The sequence below is a fragment of the Cucumis sativus genome, chromosome 5 (assembly GCF_000004075.3).
Source record: "Cucumis sativus cultivar 9930 chromosome 5, Cucumber_9930_V3, whole genome shotgun sequence".
Classification (NCBI taxonomy): Eukaryota; Viridiplantae; Streptophyta; class Magnoliopsida; order Cucurbitales; family Cucurbitaceae; genus Cucumis; species Cucumis sativus.
In genome coordinates, this window is record NC_026659.2 from 14,738,321 (window position 1) to 14,763,256 (window position 24,936).

At 29.9% G+C, this 24,936-nt stretch overlaps 1 long non-coding RNA gene across 6 annotated transcripts; it reads right to left on the bottom strand.

Annotated features, from left to right (window-relative positions):
• Positions 1-14,302: 14,302 nt before the first annotated feature.
• Positions 14,303-19,117, bottom strand: LOC105436365. Of its 6 annotated transcripts, none has more exons than XR_004217087.1 (7): positions 18,906-19,117; positions 16,771-16,821; positions 15,887-15,971; positions 15,719-15,806; positions 15,144-15,201; positions 14,448-14,533; positions 14,303-14,364 (listed from the first exon to the last, which is right to left on the bottom strand). It is a non-coding gene; the product is annotated as an uncharacterized LOC105436365 (long non-coding RNA). The 6 variants fall into 6 exon arrangements; XR_004217088.1 differs by having other exon boundaries at positions 15,274-15,806; XR_004217083.1 differs by having other exon boundaries at positions 15,144-15,806.
• Positions 19,118-24,936: the final 5,819 nt, after the last annotated feature.

Sequence of the window (24,936 nt, forward strand, 5' to 3'; positions counted from 1 at the left end):
ATTTGGGAAAGAAATATTTATTATTATTTTATTCAAATTTTAAGTTGCGTGAAAGTCTCTACATATACTCATTGATTCATTCACGAGTTTGGGCTCTAAGGACACTCAAGTTTTGGAAGGAGGGAGGAGATAGACAAATGTAAATATTTTCATATTTTCACGCCGTCTTCCAACCTAATTTCATACTCTCTGAAAATCTTATATAATGTATATCGATATAATGTCTTCTTGAGTATTTGTGAGATCGTGGGTGTCTTTGATCCACGATTCTACTAAGCTACTTTCTGTCTTACAGTTTCCATTATGTTCAGTATGCAAGATCATTCGACGAATTGATTAGGAGAGATACCGTACCTTATATGAGATACAAGACGAAGTGCAACAATGACTTATTAAAAGTCAAAGATTTCAATTCTCTGTTATCATATTTAGTTATTATGAGTCAGTTTAGACCGAGAAAAATCTAGTTTAAAAGAATAGGATGTTAGAGGTGAAACTAGAAAGAAAGCAAAACACATGAAAAAAGGCACAAGAAAGGAGCTGCTAACACACAGTCTCATAAATGAAATTGAAAATCCTTGCTTCTGTTGAACCATTATATTTATATGCATTAAGAATCTCAATTCATCGTAATTAGGTATCAACTTTTTTTTGGTAGAATTTAAAATAAGAGGATTGAATTGACCATTTCTCAAATTCTGTAAAATCGGTAAAAGATAGTTGATTCGTTATAATTTTATGATCTCATGTCTCAAAAAGATTTTTGTAGTTCACAAATTGGGGATTGAGTATGATATATATCTAATCATAACAACTTTGAGATAGAGAATAAGTTTGTAAAAAAAAAAAAAATATAGGTAGCATGGCTAAATTGGTTAATAAGGAACACATGAATCATGTGCTATAAGTTGAAAAGGTTTTAATAGATTAAAAAAATGCTTATGAATTATTTTTCAAATGGTTGATCTACTCCAACTTAGTTGGCTTAAATTTCCTATATTTGTAGTTTGATATGCAACAAGACAATGATTTTAACTACATACTCTTAAATATAATATGAAATTGGTTTAGAACGTAACAGGTTGAATGCTGAATTTTGGTTAAAAGACTTTAGAGGGGGAAAACGTGAAGAAAAAAAAAGAAAAGAGTTACATTAAATTAAAAATTATGTTTGAAAATAGGTTTTTAGAAAGAGATATTGTACATTCCTTAAACCATAAGGAATATATCCAAAGCAAAAAAAGAAAGAAAGATCCAGTTTCCCACTTGTATCTCTTCCTTCCCTAACTTTATACTATATTTAATTTCTATAATGTAAATAGGTAGAATCTTTATTTGATTTAAATTTGAAAGTAATGATTATATAAGCAGTTATTTAATGTGGGACAAAGCAAAAGAAGAATATCATAAATATCATAAAGAATATCACACTCATTACTGGTAGTACTCCATTTCCCCACATTAATGCTCCACACTAATTAATTAATTAATTGTGCTTTGTTCCTAATTTGGACTTCTGGATAACTGTGTCTTCACCTATATCATTTTTTCAATCTTCTCAACCTTTTAGGATAGTTGAGGAAGGGTTGGTTATTACCTCTTCTTTTACATTTATCATAACTCATCTTTCCCCTCTCTTCTTTCCCAATTCCTTCTCAATTTTTATAATCCTATTTTTTCAACTCTTCCTAATCCTACCTTTTTAAATTTCTCCTCATTTTACTATTCCATTTTCTTTAACAAAATTTACTTTCTCCTAATTTTACTATTTCATTTTTCTAAAAAAAATCCACTCTTCTATTTATCAAATCCCATTTTACAAAATTAATTTTAATTAAATACTATTTGTAATTAGTTTATGTATTTAGTCCTTCTATTTAATTTTTTTAAAACTTCTATTATTACATGTCTTTTATTTGTTTTTTTAATCGTTTTTCACCTTTACAAAATGAATTTTATTTGAATCTAATTTTTTTTACCAAATTATGCTATACTTTTCCAAAAGGTACTTTTTTCTCTTTTCTTCTTCTTTATTTTTATATCTTTCATTGATGCATTATAATTTTTTTTTAATCATTTTTGTTGCTCTTGGAATAACAATCCTCTAATTTAGAAAGAGGAAGAAAAAAAAAAAAAAAACATAATGTTAAGGTAAGAAGAAAACAGTGAATATTTTATCTTTAAAAGGAAAAATAATAATTTATTCAACCGAAACGATTACTTGAAAAAAGGTTCATATCATATTTAAAGAAATTAGGACAAATTGTGTTACAAAAACTAGGACAATTTGGTAAATTAAATATACAACATTTGTGTATTGGAGTTAGAATATGATTTTTCTTAAAAAAAAAAGTTAATAATTTATTTGCACGTAACAATTACGGCAAGGAAACTTGTGTATTGAATTTAGAATACAAATTTCTTTAAAAAATCAATAAATTATTCGCACCTAACGACAAGGTAAAAAAATATTGGAAATAGACGACACATTTAAAGAAATTATTGAAAATTGTTTAAAAAATAGGATAATTTAGTAAATTAAATATACAAAATTTGTGTTGGATCTAGAATACGAATTAAAAAAAAAAATGTATAAAAAAATAAATTTCATAACACTGCATACATAACCCTTCCCTCAAACACATCTTATCACAACCATTCATACATAACCCATACCCTAAACACATTTTATCATAATCATCTTATAACTCTTCCTACATAACCCTTCTCCTAAATACATATTATCATAACATTTAAGTTCATTCTAACACTAACCCTCCATAATCCAATTCTTTATCATAAATTATTCTTAGTATATTCGGGTGACGATTATGCACTACAAATTACTCATAAAATGGTTGAGTTTCTTTTATCAAATTGTGATTGGACTAATTAAAAAATTTCAAACAAACTTTCACTGTTAAAGAATTAGAAATTGATCAATTGATCAATTTTGTTGGATGTTTTTTCTTTTATTGTTATTTTTCTAAAATTTTCTTTTATGTTATTTTTTTCTAAATTTTTAAAAATTAAAATCTGCTTTATTAAGTATGAAGTTTTTTTTTAAATTACTGATTATTTCATTGTTTTTTTTATTGAGTTTTTCCTATTATATTATATTTTTCTAAAATAAAAGAATGGAGTCGATTGTTTCCCAACCAAATTAGCCTCTCTAACCAACCATTAGCCGATTTTTAATATCTTAAAATCAACATCAACTAAACATCTTTCCTCCTTCAACTAAACAATATGTTTACTTATGACTGGACATTTTGGTTGTCAATTTTTTTTTTTTATTTCAATTTTTGTTTGAGGAAACTAATAATTACGATATTACATATAATATCTTCAAAAATTATAGTCAATGCATATATAACTTTATAATTTGAAGCTAGTTTTAAATTGAGAAGGAAATGAAATGAGTTATAAATCACTCTAAAAGGATTTATGTCTTCCTTCTCAAGGTTTAGGGGTATATTTTGATTTATTTTTCCATTTTGTTTGGCACATTATTCCTCAACCTAACCTAACATTTAGATGTTTATTTGATTTTGTTTCATTATTTATTTATTTTTCTTAAAAAAAAATCAATACTCCAATCATTTTTTTCACCAAGAAATAACATGTATTGCTTCCTTTAAAGTTAAAACTAAGCGAGTTCAAAAAAAATATATATATATATGAGAATAAATATTTTAGTTGAGATATAGTTAGCTTTGGTGGTATATTTTACCCTAATGTGAATGTTTCTTACAAATGTCATATTGGTGAAGTTGGATTGTTTGAAGGTTATCAATCTTGTTGAATAATAATGTTGTTGATCTTACTAAAGTATCTTTTGTCTTGCGAAGGCTAAGGATCTTACTAAAGTGTCTTTCATTTCAACATCTGAAGTTTGTTTTGAATTCATGGATGGAAAGTTTGTGTGGTCAACGTGTTGTTTATATGAACAAATCTAAAAGAAAATTTGAGTGTTTAGTGTTGGAAAATGTTCAATTTTCTTTTCATATATGTGTTTCACTAGATTTTTCTACATAAGCAAAACTAACTTTTCAACCCATAAATGTAATGATATATAAGTTTTTCATAATTTTGAAGGTGTAGTGCCAAAAAAAGCATAACTAAATTGACAAAGTGCTTATATTATCAACCTCGAAATCAAAGGTTGGATTATCCATCCCACATATCAATCTTATATTTTCACAAGTGATACAGATGATCATTGTCCAAGACAAACATTTGGATGACACACTTCTTTTATTGGAAGAAAGGCTTGAAACCAAACTTAGCTTTTTCTTACAAAGGATATAGATAAGGCGTTTAACCTTCTATTCACGCGTGAGATTTAAATGATTAAGAGGACACCTCAACTCCTCTCTTCTCAAGAATCTATATATTCCTTATCAATACATAGACAACTATGTTTGGAGCATAAGTTTAGTTGGACCTGAATGAGAAAAGTAAAATTGAACTTTATTTTATATGGAGGGTATAATTGAAGTTTAATTAAATGGAGTTAAATGATTGGGATGGGTAGGTGTTCGAAGAATGAGTGACAGATGTAGGACCTATTGGAACATTTTGATTGGGGAGGCCATTGACTCATTTCATTCAATGAAAATCCTAACTATGAATAAACATCTTTTAAAGTTTATGTTAAAACTCAATACATAATGATACTAATAATTTTCCATAAAAGAATGCAACATTGGCTCGTGTTCATCACCTCCCAATCAACCAGGGTGGAGGAGCTTCATAAAGCTTTTTGCTTTTAAAAGATAGATTGATATGCTACTTTGTTTTTCTCTTTTCTTTTCTTTAGGAAAATAATCTTTTTTTTTTTCCTGTTAATGGGTAAAAGTTTATCAATTTTTACTCCACTCCAATCAATTGTCTAATTTTTACTTTTGACACACTTTTTTTTTAAGAAATTTGTGCTCGTACTCTAATCATTTATGCTTTGTTACCTAATCATTGAATTACTAGATAAGTTTTCCGTTTTATTCATGTAGAAAAAGATAATTTATAATCACAATTCAATAACCAGAATACAATAGAATGATAGTTAAAATCGTAATACTAGGACATCGTTTTAATTTAATAACTCAAATTAGTAGAATTAGGAATTTCGTTATTTTCAAATATAGGAAAATGAGTTAACTTATTTTTAACATTTTTACATTAAGAAAACAATTTTAGTTGAAAGTAGGGTATACTAATTCACTGTAAAAAACTATTATTTTGTACTTTTACTTCTCTATTATATGTCTGTTTAGGCCTCTATTCTTTGCTAAACCAATTACACCCTAATAGCGTTTAAAATGTTTAACTCATTTTCATTCCAAAAAGAAAAAATAGTGGACAACTTATTCGATTGAAAACCAACTGTCTTAAAAAAGCTCTTTTAGCCTCCACAAAAAAAAAAAAAAAAAATCACGTGGAAGTCAAGCCTCCGTTGTCAAAAGGGCACGAGCAACCCGATCGCAAACCCTTTTAAATAAAGAAGAGGAATTTTTTTCAAAAATAGCAAATTTTACAAAATAATTACAACTTATAGAAAATTTTATCACTAGTAGTCATTGATATGCTATAGTGATAGAAGATTATTATTGATAGAAGATTATCATTGATAGAATCTAAAATTTTGCTATAACTTGTAGGTATTTTAATTTATATTTTTAAAAATGTGCCTAAAGAAAACCTCAAAGCATTCACTTGAGGGGTGAGGAAAAGAATGTCCTTAGTAACATTTGATGTGCAACGCCCTAAGTTTAGAAGGGGAACGTGAATAAACTGTCATATCTGAATGAGAGAGATTTTGAAAACAGGAAAGTAAGGTTAAGAAATACTTAAAACAATTAAAAGTTGATATATATACCAACAAGGTACACCTTATCTCCAAAGTTAAACGTGCGTAGCTCGGAAACAATTTTATATTGGGTGACCTCTTAGAAATTTTTCTAGGATGCATGTGAGTGAAGACAAAGCATGCTGAAAAAGACTCGTGTTAGTTTTGTGGAAACGAATTTCACTCTAATAAGCTTTTAAGACAAGTAAGGATGACGTTACTAGGTCACAGGGAATGCAGGAGAATGTCGACGATCCGAATTCAGAATCATGAGTTTGAACCGTTACATGGTGTCTGTGAAATATCCAAACAATCCATGTTAAGAATTTTAGTAATTTCAAAGGGGAGAACATACAAAAATTGAAAAATGCCTTCAAGTGGTTTGACGAGTCATATCTTGTTCACCACTTTGAATCCCGCCTCAAATGGTTTCAAAGCGGGTATGTTTTGAAGCTTTATAGATCAAATAGTAATACATGTTGTATACATCAATAATTGAAATTTAAATATTATAGCAGTGTTTTTTTTTCCACACATTTTTTTATGCTAAAAATTAGGGAGAAAATGAGTTTTTCAAGAAAAAAAAATCTTTTATGTTTGATGATAAAATACAGGGAAAATAAGTTTTTTTTTTTTTTTTAATTTATTATTTTTTCAATTTAGGAGCAAATAATTTATTTTATTATTTAAGTTTCTCCCATTTCTAGATAGTATACAGATGAGAGGGAATTGGCAAATTGCAATACAAGGACAAAAATAAAAACTTAAATAAGTAAGGAAATATCTAATGAATGTAAACAATGTTACCAGCATTAAATAAGGAAAATTTGAAAAATAGTTCGTTTTCACATTTCAAAATTAACACATTTTTTAAAACGGGAATTTTGAAAACTCGTTAAACTAGTTTTCCTTAACTTAATTCAAAAGACATCAACCATCGAAATTTAATTTTAAACAATAATTTTCCTGACTTATCGACTGTTTTGGGTCTACGTGACACATCAAGTTTCTATTAATTTTTTCAAATATCATATATATTAGAACAGATTTTATATATTTTCAAATTTCCTACAAATTCACTTATATATCTTTACCAAATAATATATCAAATATTAACCTAACTTTTCAAAATTTACTTGTGATTTTTCAAATTTTGAAAAAAAAAGAGAGTTGAGGAAGATGTAGGAGAAATATATAGAATTTTGGTGTTAATCTCAGAGAAATATATAGATTAACATCGAGATTCTATATATTCGAACTTTTTTGGAAAAGTTAACACGAAAGTATTGAAGTTTGTGCCATAAATCTCGTTTTTTTTTTTGTATAAACAAATTATTTATTTAATAAAAGAAAAGAGTTATTTTGTTCGACATTTAACACTTGCATAGCTTAATCTAATAACTAATGTCCAAGATTATTTCATATAACTTGAATAATACGTGGGTAACATACAAGTTAGTAATAATTTAAATTGTTTATAGTATATGGATAATATGTTGGATATCTTATCGTGACAATACTATAGATACGACCCACTTTGTAATTGTTACAAACTATTAATTTAATTCAAATCGTTAACATGGAGACATCAGACATGTGAGTCGGGTATCCTTCTTTGTAACACCATCAACTAAGACTAACATATAAGTCCCAAATACACCATTTAAGGGAACACTTATCTACTTGTGAATTCCATCTTGTGTAATTATGTTTCTAGCTCCTCACTCGATCTTGTCCCCAAAATGATAAGCATATTGAGTCACGATTCACTCTCACTTGTACAAATAAAAAGACAATCCATCTCGAACAAGAGTTCACAATACACTCAAGATTAAGACTAAGTTACCTAGGTTATCCTAATGAAATAGAAACCTAACTAGTTAACAAAGTTACATTTATGGGTTACTATTTCGTGGTCCAATCTTATGAAAACTCATTGCATAGGTTACCATCACTCGCATGTCATCTACACGAATGTGTTGGATCATTGTGTTTATATCAAATACAAATTGTGCCGTATCCATAATGTTATCAAGATAAGGTATCCATAAGACTCATAAAATAGCTTAGGATGTTAGTTTATTGGATTTGAGTTATTAAGACAAAACTAATAATATAATAATAACATTTATTATAATAATAACACTTTATTACTAACGGTCAATGAATTATATTTACCATCTACGAGTTTTAGGACATAAATTCCAACAAGTTGTGTAATACAAGATAGTTAATTCTTGATAAGTTATGTACTTGTGAACTTCTTGAATCTTAGTAAATGATCTTTTCAATCGAGATGAAGGCTCCAGATGTAGGTGTGATTACATTGAGCTGGTTTACCAACTTGGTCGTGTTCTGTCATTTCTTACTGTTTCGTTCTTACGCTATTTACTCTACCAATAGCTTTGGTGCAAACATAATTCTCTAGGTTAGCACGTTATTTTTCTGCAATCTCATAGTTAATGAATTAATTAAGAAGATTAATTAATTAATATCAATCATTCAAACTTATAATTTGTAAATCAATAAGGTGTCATTTCTGGTTCATAATGAATTTATAAAGACCAAAAGTTTTGAAGAATAATTTGAAATGTTCAAATTAATTTAGGAAACATATGTTAATTTTGAATAGGAAAATTGCATCAAATGACAAAAACATTTAGGAAAAAATAGCTCATGACATCTTCTTTTTTGCATATTACAAATATGACAAATATGACAAGTAGTTAGTGATATTATACGACTATCATACGGGTATCATAGGACTATTAGAGGGTAATCAGAGAGCTATTAGAAGGTTATCGACTTTTAAATTTACTACTTTTGGAATTTAGAAAATGTAGTGACATAGGCCCTATTAACATAGTTTTTTGTTGCTATTTTTGCAAATGCCCATTTTGAATAAGGTTTAAAATTAAACTATATAATATGAGAGATTAATGTATTTATATATGATTTGAATTATAAAATTGAATGGTTTAAATCCGGACGTGAAAGCATGTGAATGTACATTGTGTCGATAACATTTTTCTTTAGAATTAAAATGTAGAAAAATAGAAAATGAAAAACCCATATAAAATCTAACTAAGCATGTTTTTAATAAGAGATTTTAGGGAGGAAGAAAGGAACTTACCCTTCAAGAACAATAGTTTCAACCATTTCCTTCTCGTGCAACGTATTTTTCTGAACAATGAAATGTCGACACTATAAGAATTTGGAGTATTCCTGACTCCATAAGGTGTCGGCCAAAATAGAAATGTGTGTCAGCAAATGTTCTCTCAACGTTAGAATCTTAGTTAGAAAGAACATCGACAGTATTGTGTCGGAAAATCTTTTTTTGACGAGCTAAAGGGACAATGTCAGGATCACCTTATCTCCGACGCAGACCATGCCAATGTGTGACTGATGTTGACAATGAAGTAAGCTGACGTCATCCTGTGCATCGAAGATAAGGAAATCCTAACGAGACATTGATAATTTTTTTTTATTATTTTATTATTTTAATTATTTTGTTATTGTGAGGTATTGTTTTCAGTTCCGCTTCGAAAGATAATAAACAAAATTTATAACAAATTATTAAAATAAAAAATTTTAATTTATAAAGCTAAATATAAAATTCGAATGTATAACAAAAATTACAATTAAGTTGTTCAAAATAATTACATTAAAAAAAAAAAAAAAACTACACATATCTCCTAAAACATAGTCACAGACGCCAAAATAAAGAATTTCAAATCTAAAAATGACATAAAAGTACAGTTTAATATATATCACAGATGAGAAATTAAACAAATTAAAAGTTGAAAAATACATACCCAAGTGTTCATAGTCCCCTCTATGCTCGACTTATTTTCTCAATCATCTTCCTCATCTCTTCCATTTGTTGTGCACTTTCTTCCATTTTTCGAGTAGTTTCTTCCATTTATCGGTCATGCCATTTTCCGGTCACACTCCTCCTCCCTTATTCGTTGTTCTTCAATTAAGCAGTTAGCATTTTCAAGGTTAGCCTTTAGTTCGTTAATCTCTTTGGAGTGCATGTGAAAAGAAGATGTTTGTTGTCTAAACAATCGTGGTATAGCTCATTACGTGCTTCATTCAATAAGTTCTAGAATATATTTGTTATTTCTTGTTCTATATCTACCCCACTATGAAAAGACATGTCATTCTCCAAACCTTCCTCCGTTTCTTCTACGTGTTCATTAGAAGCCTTACAATTCATGATGGATACCCAACATTTCATTTTCTTAAGGAAAAGTGTTACGCCTACTAGTTCCCTCATCAAATGGGTTACTACTTCTAGTTCCTTCATCAAATCTTTGTACACCTCTATGCAAGTTCACGTGCTCTCCATGATACACTCAATCTGTATAAGAGGAAGATATTCCTATGGTTAATAGATGTCGCTCCACATCTTCTAATGGGTCTCAAATTGAGTTCATACATCTCTTGTATGGACACCTTATTCATTTGAAATTTTCGACGCGATACTTTGCAAGCTCTACAAATTGGGACACTTTCTCTCACTTAACCGAGAACTTATTCTTAAGTTTCATCCAACCTTTGTCCCATTGTTAAAAGCCCTAAAACATAAATAAGTTTGATTAGTCTTATATTCTCCCTCTCAAATGCTCCAACTTATTCCATGAATACGCTATGTCCAATCTCCCAACTTTCACTTAAGTTAAGTTTAAAACTCACCTCCAACATACTTAATTAAAAGCTACAACACCTTGAACCCACAAAACCACTAACAAATTAGAAACTAATTTTCACCTAAAAAAGGCTACCATAATTATAGAATAGCCATAAAACAAAGCAACCATAAATCACTTCAATATTTTACAAGCTATCTAATATTTCATACAAACAAAACTAGTGACAAATAACTCCCACAAATTTTCAAATTGGAGTTGGAATTCATATTCGTATTCAAATTAAATCAGTCTCAAATTCAACAAACACCTCCCACAATTCAATATAACCTCCTCAAATTCAATATAACCCCCACAAATCTCAAACACATTTAACTTTTTTATCAATCTCAACATCAATCTTAAATTCTAAAAACACTTCAAAAATGCTAAAATCTAAAACTAATTCAAAATCTAAATCCTAAAAATAATTCAAAATCTAAATTCTAAAACTAATCTTAAAACTAATTAACTATACCAAAACAAAAACAAAAACAATAAAGAACTTTAAACAATTTCAATACTCTATTTATGCATATTTGATATACATTTATTAAATGAATATATTTTTTTAACTTTAAAAAAAAACCTTGATTAAGAGCGGTGGCGGCCAAATAGAACGACGAGGGAGGAAAGTGGGCAGTAGAGAACTCTGGCGACGACGAGGACGAACGACGGACGACAACGACAATCTCTTCTCTCTCTCTCACAACCTCTTTCCTCTTTTTCTGTTCGTTTTAGGTTATGTGTTCACAGAACATCGAACTAAAATAGATAGGGGAATTCCCGATACACCTCAAAAACATCGGGAGATCCCACTTGTTTCAATGCCATAAAGTGAAACGTCGTAGATAGTTCCAACCAAACTCAACGTTCCTGCATGGCGTTGTGGGAAATTAAACAATTACATTATTATTAAATTTTCTTTGACACAGTCAACGTAGACGTCAGAACAGTTGGAACCATCTTTGATGTTATTGCAGCAACAGCGGAGAAATTTAAACAATTAAATAATTATTTAAACTTTTCTCCACGTTTCTTTCCATAGCGTCGGACAAACTTCAAAATAAAATTTTAAAAAAATGTAATTGCTCCCCTATACCGACGCTACTTGACAAGCGTTGGAAATGGTAGCCATTCCTGACGTACTCTTCGTTGACGTTATTCTCAACCTAGGAAAATTCTTGGATTTGTTGTAGTGTGAACACTGCTGTTAATGTCTTCCCCAACTATTCACTTTGGCGAAAGAACTAAATGTGTGGAATAACCTTTTGGAATAATGGTGTGAGAAGAACGAACAATAATTCTTTCCGTTCTCAAGATTGGGAGAGTTGGAAAGGTTTGTAGAGATTGAAGTGCATGCTTACAAAAATGTTGGTGCTCTACTTCTTATACAGGAGATGAGACGAAGGCGAGGTTACATCTTTAATTTCTTCCACTTACGCCACAACTCTCATAATAATAATGAATTTTTTTTTTTATGTTTTTTAATTTAATACTAAATAAATCAGGTTTAATTATATATATTAAATAAATATTAATCAACCAAATTAAAATAAATTTTATTAGCTAAAATCATATATTTAAGGAAAATGGTATAAAATAACAAATTTAATCAAACATTTATCACATATAACCAAAATTTCAGATTCTATCAATAATAGACATGAATAACGACTGATATGTTTCTATCAGTGACATTTATAGACAATGATTGAAGTCTATCAGTGACTATCATTGATAGAATCAAAAATTTTGTTATGGCTTGTAAATAATATAATTTATTTTGTTATTTTTAAATATATTTCCATATTTAATTTCATACTTGGTTTTTGGCATTTAAATGGTAGTTAAATATAATTCTTTTTAAGAGTTAAATTCCTTTTATCATGCGAATGATTGTTACATGTAATTCAATACAACTTTATTGGAAAAGGCAACTTGGTCAAAGAATTGGTTGGACTTACAAATTTTGGCTTAAGTCCTATTGTGACTAAAAGAGTAAGTTTGATGCTGTAAAAATGTCATCAGTATGATTTATGAATATTTATGAACAAAAGTATTTTAATCTAATACAACTTAAGTCTTATTTTCTTTGAAATGTTAGAAAGAAATTAGACTAAAATCTAAGTCATTTAGGCCAAGTCTATTGTGACATTATGATCCAATCATAATGATTAATATACAAAATTGATTGTACTCTATCTAATGGATACAAATGAGATTAGATGTCAGTTTCAAGCATTAGGTACAATGTAGAGGAAATTGTGCTACAACGTAACAGGAGAAATTTGACTTTGTTTAAATTTAGTACATGTTAAATATTTTGTTTAACATAAGCCTGACCTTTTAAAATTACACTGATACCACACTCCATTAAGGACATGCAATGAAGATTGCAATTCTGAACATTATTTCTTCCAAAAATGTTTGAGAAACCATTTTGGCTTATGAAAATGTTGTAAAAACTGGGTTTATGGCATTCAAATGAGATCCTTATTCTATATGCAGTCCAAAATAAAATAATGTAATTGTGTGACAAATAAGTATTTATTAGGAATGTCAAATGAAAGGTTGTAGACCTATATATAAAGGTTGAATTGTGTCGATCAACTAGTTCCAAGTAATACCACTTAACTACTTAACAAGTTTTGTTTAACTATTTATTTTTATTTACAAAGTCTGTCTTGAAGTCTAAATTGTTAGGGCAATTTTGTACCAATTTTAGTAGAACTCAATCTTTAAGCTTAATAAACAAGCAAATGAGCAAGTAACGACTGTTAATTGTTCAAAGTTATCAATTCCAACTTTACGATTTTGCAATCTAATAAATTTTGTCTCTGCGTTTCACGTTCCTCAACATCTATTCTTGTTCTTCAATCCACAACTGTGTGATTCCTACACTCTTCCTTGAAGCGTTCTCTGTTTAGAAATTCATAAAGTTTAGGTAATAATTTTGAAGAAACCCCCACCGGTAGAAAAGTGGTCTACGACGACAGTTATTTACTGTCATAAACGAAATTCGCGACAGTTATTTTCAGTCATAAAAGTGGGAGTCATGGAAAGTTCTTCAATGCTAGTTTTTAAAAACTGCCGCAATAAGTTATTTTATGACATGAAATAAATGTTGTTAATCAGAATTCAACAACATCAAATAACTGCCATATTTTATTTTATGACAACAAATAACGATCATCATTTGTGTATTAACGATGGTTAAATAAATGTCGCAAATTCATTTATTATGACATTTTTTAATTGTCATGAATATGTTAATCGCGACAGTTTTTTTGTATAAAAATGTCATTGTTTTGTTATTGACGACATTTTTTTCCTGTCACATATAGGGCAATCGTGACAATTTATTTTATTAAACAACTGTCATCGTTTTCGGATTGACAACAATTAATAACTGTCACAAATTCATTTATTACGTCATTTATTTTATGTTGTAAAATTCTCAATTTACTACAGTTTTTTCCTGTTCTCCTTGCCGCTCCACCATTACACGAACCATTTGAATGACAATAATGTAGCTGAGAATGACAATTTTGAATTTATAATATTGACACCCATATAGAAAAAAGTAGCCAACACTTTAATATATATACGATATAATACAATATATAATATTCATACATTTCCAATCAAGTGTCAACAATTTACAAGTACGGAATCCCAACCCTTAATCAAAAAATATTTTAAATAGCATTAGAATACATCTAACAAGATTTTCTGCAGAAGCATAAACGACCAATCGAGAATGTTCGTCTCTGAAAATGTTCTTTGAAAGTAAACTCATGAAGTTGTCGACTCCAGTTGAACCTACAAAGACAACATGAATATAAGCATCCATCATAGGACAAGAGAGTACAAGTCTTATAGAAACTTTCAACATTGAGCATTACCTATCACTACATGCGTCGATAAGAGAAACAACTACAGAGCAGAGCACAAATGTAGAATAACAGCATCACCGTAACATCCACTTGGTCTACAATATTGAAACTTTTTACAAATTACAACTCTTGTATCGTTACTCTTTAGAAAATTTACCTGGATATAAATAAGTAATCTACAAGGAAATTATTGAATAAGTAATCATAAGTAATAATCGAGATGAATGAAACTTAAGAATCCATTAGTAGTTCACTGTCAATAAGGTTGGAAGAAACGTTATCCGACAAGAACCGAAAAATTTCCATCTTAAGGAGTCAAACACTTTCAAATCTACAAATATCAGAAATAAGATAGTTTTCATGTGTAATCCACTTCAGTTAACGAAGCCAAGAAATATTAAGGTACTAGGAAAATGAAACTAGAACAACTTGTATCATTTATGGCTTAACAGAAATTAAAGGTCTCCTAGTTTCTTATCCAAAAAAGCTCTACCAATGAGTACGACATAAAATCCATGACAATTTACACAAGTAGCAATTTAGCAATAGCAATAAGTACAGACATAACACCCATGACAATTTACACAAGTAGCAATAGCCAACCAATACAAGCATACTATCCATGATAAAAAAAATAAAGGTATTTATTACTCTTAAGCCTATAATATGAACAACATTAACTAAGAAGGGGCCATTGACATGTACCTGATGTTCTAATTCCATGGAGATTGAAGTCCCGAATGAGCTTCCATAAGTTAACATCCTACAATACAATACATTTTAGTCAAATCATATAGCAACTCATTAAACATATAGAGAAGGACTTCCAACTGACATTTGGAAAAGAGTTGGGTTGATCAATTTTTGTGGCATGGGGAGCAATGTTATCTTGAGCAAATTGTTTAACACTTTCTTTGATCAATTAATCAAGAATTTTGATATATTGACATTATAAATGAAACTACATACAAATCATTGTTGTAATAAACTAATTTGAACCATTTACTATCATTTAAATAAAGCGAGAGAGAAAAGAGGAAGCCTTAAAAGCAAGATTCTTAATATATCCTCATAAAAAAAAAAAAACTTGTTCAAGTGTCAAAGTCGACAAAAAAAAAAAAAAAAAAAAAACTGCAACTGACAAAAACGAAAGAACTATGATTATTTGATGATGTTTGGTTCAATAAGTAGGAATGTAGCTTGGAATCTTTTCTCATTTTCTCCAACTACCAGAACATTCAGGACATTTTTTAAAGATTCACAACACTCTATCACTTTACATTTCATGTACTCATCTGCATAAATGTGCTTCCATAGGTCAGAATCTCTGGATCGAAATTCAACAGCCATATCCAAGGTTATTGGAATCTGTAGCAGTAGAAAAATTGTTAATATTTGCTATAAGTATGCCTAAAAATTAAAAGAAAACATAAAGGGGCTATATTGACCTTGCTGGCTAGTAAAAAGGGAGGCATTTGGATTATTTTTAGGCTGGGATCTGAGGAATAAGGAACTAGCAAGAGATCCATCTCCCTGTTTCATTTAAAAATTCAGTTTAGTTTTAAAATTATAATTAGAAGGATGCTTGGAATGAAGAATTCTAATTTTTAGGCAAGAGTTCTAATAAACTCTATGGGTGTGTCTCCTAATCCTCTATTTCTAACTTTATTGTCTTCCCCAAGAGATTTGACAAGATACTTTTATCTGATATTGAAGAAATTTCACCAATTGTGGGCTGCAAATAGTTCAAACAGAACTAGTATTGGAATATATAGAATATACAAAATACCCTAGCCCATACGAAACAAAAGAACTCCAAGACATAGAAGAAGCAAAAGTCATTAAAAAAAATGGATGAAGTGCAAACATACACAAGACAACTAGCAGTAACTACCACAATATGCTTATGAACCAACAACTGAAGTAACCTAACTAATAACAAAGTCAACCTATCACAAAAACACAAGTTTTCATTTTTCAACCAATAGAGGCATGTCTGCAAATAACCATAATCTTTTGTAGACCTTAGAAAGATGTCTGACAAAGCAGACAATAACTTAGGAGAAGAGGACTTAAGTATAGTCCGGAAAATATGATACTACATTTTTCAACTAAAAGGCTAATTCCTTAGACATCATGTAAATCAAGTTCCTTTGGATTGCATAAACATGGCACCAACTCCATTGTTGAATGAATAAAGCATAAACTACCTTAATAAAGCATAAATTTACCCAAATGCAATCTCATGAATTAATTGCAACATCTTTAGTGAACATAAAGGGGCTATATTGACCTTGGGAAAGACAATTTGAATGAATAAATCATAAACTACCTTAATAAGTTCATCAGATCCAACGTATCCTATCGCTTCTTCAAGACTCATCTATGCATTGAAGTTTAGAATTAGATGTTAGTGTGAGTAATCATACTTAGGAAAAGATGATAAAGCTTTTCAGCCTACTCGTGTCCTCACGTTCTAAAACTGAATTCTATATCTTGGATACTGGATTCACAATAACACTAAAATATATACAATTGGAACTCAATGTAGAAATAATATACAAATCGAGGTGGAGATAGCTTCACGTTTTCATCTTTGCAAGCAGAACGAATATTGGTAAGTTTTCTTTAGTTCTTACAAGATTAACCTAGAAAAAAGAAAATTGCTTACCATGTAAATCAAGTAGAAATTATAACTTCGATCCAAAGTCTAAACATAAAGTTCTAAACTTACATCTAGATCTGATTCCCTAGAATGTTCTCCAATAATCATTCCATCATAAGTCTGGAACATAAATTATCAGGAAAACTAAGCAGAACATTTTCGAGGACCCATATATTATCTACAATGAAAAGATAGTGGATCCTCAGTCTAATGGAGACGACAAAATGTACATTTAGACCAACTCATAGCATAAAGATAATAGGTCTATGAATCAAATGATTTCAGGGTATCAAAAATGGCTCCTAAACAAACGTATATATAATTGAACATCCACGCTTCCTGCCTATGAAAACAGGGAAACAATTAATTCACGAGATGGAACATTTTGAGCAACTTCTATCCAAAAGGAGGAAAGAGGGGTGGAAAGTGTACACTAAAAAACCATTATGCACCATATAGATGAATTGACATGACTTAGCTACAAATACTTGTGCAAACTGCAAAATGACAGCAAGTAGCACAATAAAAACAAATCAAACAATTTTCTAAATGGTGAATTGCCAAACTAAACTTCATTACAACAAGTCTAATATACTAAGTTAAAAATAGGCTTCAATGTGTGTAACAAAATAGGCTTCAATGTGTGTAACAATCAGATCATAGAACACACTCGCACAATGCAAAATAAAAAGAAAAAAACTTTTAAAGCTTCAGACACATATCGTCAAACACCTTACAAGCACAAACTAATATCATATTTTCTCATAATCTCACAAAAAAAAAAAAAAATCTTGTTTAAGTTTCAAGATAGAATTGATTGATGATGTTCTTTTTTAGAAGATTTCAAGAAATAAATAAGAGAATACTTCAACTTTTCTGCATGATTCCAAAATCCTATCAATCAAGAAATCTTGTTGTAATCCCAACAAGGAAAGCTTATGTTCTTCCTCCGTCCACAGTACAACAAGATAAAACCTAACGAAAATCCTAAATGTATTAAGTGAAAATCCCCACAAATTATCAGTCATTTACACAACTACTCCAAATCATATCTTAAAATCACTGGGTAAGCACCAATTCAAAGAAAAATAGAGAAAATCAAACCTTGCTAGCATGTAGACGTTTTTGTTAAATATTGAATCCTGAAAAATCATTCTCAACACACTAAGAAACATTCATAGAAACATAAGATGTGACAATCAAGACCAAGGGCAGAGTTGGAGTTCATAAAAATTTAATAGTTTTTTTTCTTTAGGAATTTTATCAAACACATGGTGGGTAAATTCAAAGTTGTTAAGGCCATAAGAACATCCCAATAGCAAATGCTCTTTTTCCTTAAGGGTACCATCAAAACAGAGTCCATATTGTTTTAGAAGCAAATTCAACTTACCTTCCTCCATTTTCTCATAATCCCTCTTCGTGTACTTAGGATAATGAAGCGACATTTGAACACCCACTTTCAAAATTCAAACTTCCACCATGAAAAAAAAAAAAAACTCGCCCCTCCTTCACTTGCTCCACATTCTTGATTGAGACCCATAGCTTAAGTAAATATAGAACTAAGAATACACTTTAACCCCATTTACAAAAAAAAAAAAAAAAAAAAAAAAAAAAAGGAAAAAGTTGAAGAAGAGGACAAAGAGAGCTATGTAAAGCATTTTTTTTCTTCCTCTGACTTGGGTAACAAGAAGAGGGGTAGTTGAAACTCATATATAAAGACATTGGATTGTTGGAATGTTTATGAAAGAGAAATACACAATATTCACAAAGCGAGAGAGACAAAGAGAGGAATAGAAGCTTACCGGCAGAGGAGGTGGCGACGGGCACGAATGGCAGCGCCGGAGAAGACGAAAACAATGGACACATCAGAGCAAATAGATGGCCACGCCAGAGTGAACAGACGACCAGGAGTAGGGGCGAATGGTGACGAGGTCGGAAGATGGTCGGATTGGAGATGGAAGACGATTAGATTGGAGATGGAGATTTCGCGGAAGAATTGGGAAAAATAATAAGGGTTTATGATTTGGGGAAATATTTTCTAAATTTCTAATATTTATTTATTATTATTTTAATAAAAAATATTAATTTATGTTTTTTCTATGACATCAAATAACTGTCGCGGAATGTATTATCCGAAAAATTCCGTCTTTTCCCGCCAAAAACGCGAAATTTTACATTTTGTGACAGTTCTTTTTTCTCTCTCTCATTTTCTGATATACATAACTGTCATAGTAGACAGTTTTTCTTCTAGTGCCCAAGATCTACAATCATAAAACAGCCATGAATCGCAGTCTGAACAGGAACAAAGAAGATAAGAAATCAGGTGATGTTGATATTGAGTTTTATGTCATAAAACTCATAGATAGTAAATATAATCAATTGACCATAATCAATAAAGTTTTATTATTATAATTTCACTAAGTGTGATTGATTATAATATTAGTTTTGTCTGAATCATCCAAATCTAATAAACTAACATCCTAAGTTGTTTGACGAGTATTGAACAATATGTAGAGACATGTAGGGATCAATGTTTGAGATACAGCTTAAGCGGTTTATAGTATATGGATAAGGTTGGGTACCTTATCCTGATAATACTATGGATATGGCTCACTTTGTATTTGATACAAAGGCAACAATCCAACACGTTCATGTAGATGACATGCGAGTAGGGTATCATACACAATGAGTTTGCATAAGACCGGACCATGAAATAGTAACCACTAGATGTAACTTCGTTAACTAGTTAGGTTTCTATTTCATTAGGATGACATGGGTAACTTAGTCTTAATCCTAGGTGTATTATGAACTCCTGTTTGCGAGAGATTATCCTTTGATTTGTATGAGTGAGAGTGGCCAGATGACCGACTCAATATTATGCTTATTAATTTGGAAATAAGATCGAGTGGGGAGCTGGGGACATAATCACACAAGATGAACTTCACTTCTTTCTAACTTTAGGGTAAGTAGATAAGTATTCCCTTAAATGGTCTCTGGAACTTAAACAAATGGCTCTACCGCCTCTATGACACGAGAGAGGTTTCTACTTAATTGTTAGACCATAAACATGTTGTTCATTAGAGATAAAACAGTAATTTGACCCAACTGGTGTTATGAACACTTGTGAAAGACTAACTTTACTACTTGCTATTATTGGTTTATATCCGTGGACACATAAATATACCTATAGTGAGAAGAGTTTAGCTGTGAGTGTTTAGTGGAGTGTACCACACAGTTAACGAATATTGATTAATGTGGTTAATGAGTTTAGTCAATTAATCTCATATCCTTGTTGCTTCTGATATGTAGGTCCATTAGGTCTCCTTCCTAGCTCGTAAAGGGTAATGAAATTTATCAGTATTAGTTGTAGTTTGAAATGTTCAAATTTACTTCATAAATTAATATAATGTATGATGATACATTATAATATAAAATTTATATTTTAATTAAACTTTATTATATAAATTTAATTTTGGTTATGATTCAAAACTAATTTATAAGAGAATAAAATATTTGAATAAGTTCACATATTAATTTAATGTGAATTAGATTCATATTAAATCTATAGATTAAAATTTAATGCTTATATGATACATTAAAACTATAGGTTAGGACTTGATAAATTTATACTTGAGTATGATTCAAATTTGGATTAAATTAAATATACAATAATTAATTTAGAAATTAATTAAATTTCATTTAAATGAATATGTCTCACATAAATCACTTCCCTTCTCACTCGTAGTTTCTCTCATTCCCTTTTGCGCTTATTGTTCGCCCAACAGTTGTCGTCGCCGAAGCTCTCTTCTTCACATCAGACAAAATCAGATCTCATTCATTTTTTTCTATCATCAATTTGGAAACTCCTCTTTCTCCCTGCTTTTTTGGGAAAATTTTGATGTCGTCTTTGAAGGAATGAAATTCTCATAGCGGAAGCGTGTGAACGTCATGCAAAAGAAATTCAACTTGAAACACAGAGAAAACACCTAAACATGCTTCTATGGAGGAAAAGAAGAAAAGAAAACTAACCTTTATAGAACCTCCCAAAAAGTCTCGAACTTTCCAAGGAACACCATGAGCAGAACACTACAGAATCTTCCTTGTTATCCTCAAGATAAAAAAAAACACAAAGAGTTTGTGAGACTTCTGTGTTTTTGTTTTGGTTAAAGGAAAAAATATTTGCAGAGAGAATTAGAGAATTTGTATATCACCTCCCTTCTACATCTTAACCAAAAGATAGGAAGAGAGATGGAGAGGGAAGTTATCAAAATAACTTTCTCCCTCTCCCATTACGTAGAATAACTTGAATCCATATTAATTTTTAATCTATAGTTCATTTATGAATCTTATTCATATTATTATTATTTGAATCATATTCAAATATTAACTTCTCTCATAAAAACTTTATATTATAATATATCAAACACATTACATTAATTGTAACATACACAATTTATTTCTTTTAATCAATTTGAACGATTCAAATTAAATCAAAATAAATTTGATTCTCATTTATTTTTATTGAGCTAACAAGGGGACCTTATGGACCTACAGATTAAAGCTTCAATGATGTGAGATTGATTAATTAAACTCTTTAATTAAATTAATCACTATTCATTAACTATCAGTCATTCCACTAAAGACCTATAGTTGCACTCTTCTTACTGTAGATATATTTTTGTGTCCATTAGATATAATCAATCAACAACGTAATGACCCTTCACAAATTGCTCATAAGTACAGTTAGGCCAAAAATTACCGTTTTGCTCTTGTAGTTACATCTAACTCCTTAAGTACCACAAATCCCTCTAATGAACAATAGTTATAGTCCTACTATAACTAAACTCCTCTCGGACCAAGAGAAGGTGTGGCACCACATTGTTCAAGCCTTGGAATCAATCCTTAAGAGAGCAATTTCTCTACTTATTCTACCTATAGAGGAGCGAATTATTTCTTGTGTAATTGTGTTCCCAGCTCCCTAATCAAACGAATGCCCAAAATGGTAGGCCTATTGAGTCGGCGATATAGGTCATTCTCACCCATGCAAATCAAAGGATTGCCTTCATAGGAAGGAGTTCACAACTCACTCAAGATTCAGGTCAAGTCACCTATGGTCATCATGGTGAAATGTAATTTCAACTAATAACGATGTTAATAAGAGAGACTATTCATTTCATGGTCCGATCTTATACAAACTCTTTGTATAGAATACCGCTGCTCTAATGTCTTCACATGAATGATTAGGATCAAATCATTTGTAGCACTTTAGAACAATTGTAACAACGACAAAGCAGGTCGTATTCGTAGTGTCACCAGAATAAGGTATCCAGCCTTATCCATCTACTACAGACCATTTAAGTTATCATTTAAACATGATCCACTTGTATGTCTCCACATACATGTTTAGGTTACATAAGATAACCTTGAATGTTAGTTTATTGGTTTTGTGTGTTAGTGCAACTAAATGTTAAATAAAATAACACACTTTATTTTATTAGATAAATAAAATGTTTGTATAATATATACAATTACAAACTACAAAATCACAAGATTTAGGACATCAATTCCAATCGTCTTATTCTTCCAAATACTTGTGTATAGATATGAAACTTAGAATTTTTAATCTCCTCCATATTACTTGTTTTTTAACCCTATTATGAATTTTTTTCATTAGTTTTTCGGTTCCCTCAATTTTTGCTCTCATTTTCCTTTATTTCCTTTTCATACCCATTCTTTCACAAAACCATTTATATGGTTATTCTGAATAATCTTCAAGTTCAAATTGTAAAAGCACCAAGTGAAATTATCAATGCTTTTTTGTGCTCGTGCATGTTTGAGTTGTGAATTATATTCTACTCATGTATTATATTCTACTCATGTTAATTTCTGGTATGAGGTTATTTGTGATCTGTTGAGTCTTTGTTTGAGAGGTTAGCTATTTTGTGGGCAGCAAAGACGGACCAATATTATTTTCCTTCACTCTGAATATGTGTGTAGATATTTTATACGATTTATGGTCGCCTGCAATGACTGTAAGTTCTATCTGTATCAGCATTGTCTGCATGTTGTTGAGTTCCATAGCCAAGGTACGATACACTTCCTTCCACTTTGATTCTAAATGAATAGTTAATATATTTTTCATGGAGGTGATGGAAGTAGCAAAATTCTTAAATTCTTTGAAATTGTTAAGTAACGTGTGTGTGTTCCTCTCTTGATGGTTTCTTGTTTTTCTGTTTGCTACATTATTCATCTGTTATTAATGTTTCATTCAAGATGGAATGGCCTATTGTTAGACATATTAAGTGGCTACTATGCTCATTAAAGTTGATGAGTTTACATTAATGCTGACAATCTCTTGATGGCATTGATCCCTTTCATGTTTTGTTCTTAAAAAAATTTATTGTGGTTTTGTCTTCTTAATTGATTTCTTGGTTTTAATCCCTCACATCAAAGGCTTCTCTTTCCATTGGCAAATCCCCATTTTCTCGATGAAAATTGAAATTAGAGATTTGCAATCAGAGGTAATTTTGTACAATCTCTCTCTCTTTCATTGCATATCTCTCTCCCACATCCTACATTTTATTGTGCTTGAATCCTTCATTTTCTTTTTACTTTTGTTGCTCATGCATAATAACCTTTTACTAACAGATCTTGTTCATGGTTCGTTAAGTTTAATTTGTTTTTCACACCCTTGCAATAGTTAAGCTTAGTGATTTTTATTGTTCAAAGTATGGCTTGAGTGATGAAAGTTTAATTTGAAATTTATGATGCGAGTAAAGTATGCCCTTTGAGGTTTTTTGCTTCATTAAATTGTTACTTGGATGGCTTTGTTTTGGCTCTCTTAATAAGTTTTGTAAGAAGTTTTGTGTGGAGTTTAAGAGTAATTTGTTTCATCAATGGTTTCTTATGTAATTTGCTTCATTTAATTCTTGTGGTATAGCCAGCACAAAATTTCTCTTTGGTAAACTTGGATGATTTGTAAGTACAAGAGGTGTAATTGATTTATGTATTGCTTTTTCTTTAATCTAAGGTTTTAAAATTAATCAGTGTGATCTATTTTCGTTATTTTTGTTTGTAACAAATGGGCATAACATGCTATAAAGTCATAAGTTATTGGGTAGCATAATATTAGAAAGATATAGGTAAAAATTGTTACTTCTTAAAGTTTCAGAGATCAAAATGAGACTTCGTATTAACGAATTTATCAATATTTTTGGGCCAACGCTTAAGGGTAGGTTATTGCCCTTGTAATCACAAATTTTATTTCAAATAAACATCTGTCTTTATTATGATACTTTGGTTCGAGAGTTGGTGTACTCTTTTTTAAGAACGATTTGGTTGAGTTTGTGTAATATTTTTTCTAGGAGAGTGAAAAATTGATTACTAGTATGTTATTTTTAAGATTATTTATTCATATTTATTTGCTTAATTGACTATTATTAGTATTTCATTAATAGATTATTATTAGTATTTCATAATCATATACTAATATATATTTCATATATCTATGTAGGTCTGGATGAAATGATACCTTACCAAAGCAAAAGAGAACCAACAATGACAACTCAACTACATTGATAATGTAACCTTGAATACTTGATTAATTAAGTGCATTTTGAGAGCTAGTGTAATTTATCGTAGCTTGTTTAGTTTAACTAACAACTTATTCAAGAAAATTTTCAACTTTATTTTATAACGTTGATGTTATCAATGAAAATTAGGTGTTTGGTTTGTTATGAAGTATTTTTATGTGTTTGAATTTCAATTAAAAATGAGTACTTGTAAAATTTAAAAATTATTGTTATAAAGAAATTACATATTTTATAGTCATGA